General features: G+C 43.8%; 1 protein-coding gene across 1 annotated transcript in view; it reads right to left on the bottom strand.

Annotated features, from left to right (window-relative positions):
- Positions 1–3,421, bottom strand: part of aatkb (apoptosis-associated tyrosine kinase b) — an 83,313-nt gene that overhangs the window by 69,184 nt on the left and 10,708 nt on the right. The gene's annotated exons all lie outside the window — the stretch shown is intronic.

Genomic DNA, 3,421 nt, shown 5'->3' with positions numbered 1-3,421 from the left:
ATGAGCTCATCTGTGACTGAAAGGAGGCAAGAGGAAACGGCCAAAACTAAAAAACAAAATGGAGCAAAGGCTGTCAAACAATGTGCAAACACTTACACATCCATCCACCCACGCAGAAAACTACACAGATGCTCGCATTTCTTGCAGCTTATCCTGTCCAACACCAACATACAGATACAGTACACATGCACACCCACTGTCACATGACAGAGTTATGAGTCATAACATAACATGAATAACCAAGGTCCTCCAGCTGCTTCACGTGCAGTCTGCCAGCTCACGTGCAAATTATGAGGTCGCTTTTTGGAGAGCGCGAGAGAGAGAGAGAGAGAGAGAGAGAGAGAGAGAGAGAAAGAGACTTGTTTATTTCACTCGCTCAGACCTTGATCCGTCAGAGAAATGCTGAATTAACCTGTAATGAATGACAACGCTGGTTCCCAGAGATGTGTTGCCATGGAGACAGTCTCTGCTGCGTTATAAAGCGACTAAGCAGCTGAGAGGACTGCGGTGGCTGTGGCACTGACCTCTCAGGTCAGCCGCCACGCAGATCCAACACGTTGCACAGTGGATTTCTTCAGGTACACAACAGACAGAAGGACTCGGTACTGGGATGGACACGTGGGCGTGGTACCCACTTTTAAACATCTTGGCCTGACAAAGATCCAAGATCCACATTGGTGATCAGATGTTCAGTGCCGAATAGTCTGTTGATTTATTTCATGATTAATCAGTAAGTTATTTGGTCTCTTAAATGTCAGAAAATGGGGAAAAATGTGGTTTTGCAAACACCCAAGATGACGTTCTCAAATGTCTCGTTTTGTCCACAACATCTAACATCTAACATCTAATAAACTGTCTGTACTTTACCATTGCCCCAACAACTAGCGTTACAAGCTAACTAGTGGTTTGCTCTCAAACTGGTCCCATTTGATTAGCATGGAAAGCAGATCCCAGAGATCGGTCGACTCGGTACATGTTACTAACTCCTAGGTTCACTTAACGCCGGAATTGTCCTTTAAGTTTACACATTTATATCATTTTGACTGTTAGTGATTTCTCTGCATCACTACTGGCAACTCATTCTCCAAGCATGTTAAAGTAGAACATCATTCAGGAGAAACATTCTTGCTGAAGGTTAGCTTAATGTCATATCAAAACAATGTTCCTGGTAAATCAGCAGATCCAACAATCTGCTGAATTCATTAATATATTTGTTTATTTATTTCAGATGTGAATCGGAATGAAAATCTGCAGAATTTAGCATACTGTGTTTCTACTTGGGAAGGAAATGCCTTATCATCCTGAGTTGTTTTTTTATTTTTTATTATTTGTTAAAAAAGTGTATCATGCGGCATCTGCCAAGGTGAGAGAGGGATACGATTTCCCCCAAGGAAAGGGGGACAAAGTCCTGCATTTGTCTTTCCCTGCTTTGATTTACTCACTTCAATCTCCTCTTCACTTGAACCTTCACGAGGAGCTTCAGATCTGCAGTCTGCCACTGCTGTACCCATCAAGCCCATTTCTCCTTTTCCTTTCACTCTTACGCCAACATAGTCCCTCCTCCCCCCCCCCCCTCCCCTTCCCCCCCTTCTTCTCTGCATCAGAGGACTTGAGTCTGAACCAATCATCCATTCCTCAGCCAGGCGATCGTAGCCAGCGATAAATCCTTAAATCACAGGCTTAACAGACCTGGGCATACTGCAGGCACTGGGAGGGTCTCCATAACACAGGTCAAACATATTATATATAATACTGCATATATATATATATAGAGTAATATATCTGATTATATATATACACATACATACATACATATACATATAGAAAGAACGAAGAAAATGGAGAAAATGGAAGCAAAGAAACTGGAATGCAGTCAAAAGACCATAAACAGCAAAGGTGATGCCAGTGTACGTAATCAAACCAAACAGGCAAGAACCATGATACACAAGATTTGGTAGCGTCAGGTGTCGGACTGGGGGTGGAAAGGGGACTGAGCAGTAGCTTAAATGCGCACAAGAGCAGCAGCTCTGCTCTGATCCCAGGAATCATTTTCTCATTAATTATACAACCTATTCACTATTATTCACAGTGTTATTTTTTATGATGCACTCATATTTCACTGCATTGCTCAACACAAGGACGGAGCTAGCATTTAGTTTCAATCGAGTGTTCACATAGAGATAAATATGGCGGTTATGAGGCTTCTCCTGTTTTTGATCATATTGGGGAGTAATGAGGTCTACAATAGCACACGTGAATCAGCTCTCTCTCATCTCATTCGGTTCCTCATCTTTCTTATTAATAAACGTATGCTAGGAGCGATTTTTGACATTATTTACAGTTTATTTATATATTTACGTGCTTTTGTGATCATCCTCAGCCAGCACCAACAACTTCGTGTAAGTATTTTTCACGAGATGATTTGGGAATGTTCCGCTTTAGGGCCAAATGCACTCTCTTAATATTTTATTATCATATTATTTATCATAGCTCCTCATACAGAAGCGGAGCTTGTGTCTGAATTTCGGCATGAAGCACACGGGATGAGGTATAGCAAAAACCTTAAAAAGGAAATTCAACAAAGTATCTCAAATGCCCTCGAGTCAGAGGTGTAAATACAAGAACAGCAAGATTTTCGTGTGTGTCTGTGTGCCCCCTGCTGTGTGTGTGGGGGGGGGGGGCGGTTTCTGTGCATACTTTGAATTTACAATCCTGCCGGCGCCAATGGGACTGAGTAGCTGTGGATGTGGGGAGGGGCCCAAGAGAATGGTTTCTAAAGGGCCCAGGATTCTCGTGCCCCGCCCCTGGGTGCATTGAGTGAATCTGCAGTCCCTCAGCCGGTCGCCCCGGCGCCCCGCCCGTCTGTTGACTCTCCCGTCATCGAGTCGAGTGATTTGCCTCCGTCGAGCAAACAGACCAAACGGAGCAGAGATGATAACTGGAGGGCTCTCGGACAGCGTATCGCTCCACAGCAAATCAATTAGTCATTAAGGCCTCGGCTGAGAGGCTGAAAGGGAAACGAGGAAATGAAATTATTCTCTTAACACTCATAATCACTCGGACAGGCAAAGTAATAAGAGAAGTAGAAGCTTGCATGCTTCCATCCGCAGAGCAAAGTGCTTTATTTTAAGGCCTGCTATCTTAACTTAAAAAAAAACAAGAAACGGTGTGATGTCTAAGGCAGCAACTGGAAGTGAAGGTGCACCTCTGAGATCAGTTGGCCTGTCACTCTGGAGTTTTTGGATGGACATGTTAAGCTGAGATGTGAATTCCTGCCCTCATACTCAACCCGCTCTCACTCCCCCCAAAACTGACGCAACATGACATCATGACTTTGCGTAAAAACATACAAGCTGACTTATCAAGATTCTGGGTCTGGGCCTGGGTCTGGGTCTGGGTCTGTCCCAGGTTTCTTCCTAAA

Source organism: Etheostoma spectabile, chromosome 21 (assembly GCF_008692095.1).
Source record: "Etheostoma spectabile isolate EspeVRDwgs_2016 chromosome 21, UIUC_Espe_1.0, whole genome shotgun sequence".
NCBI lineage: Eukaryota > Metazoa > Chordata > Actinopteri > Perciformes > Percidae > Etheostoma > Etheostoma spectabile.
This window is presented reverse-complemented; position numbering and strand designations above follow the sequence as displayed.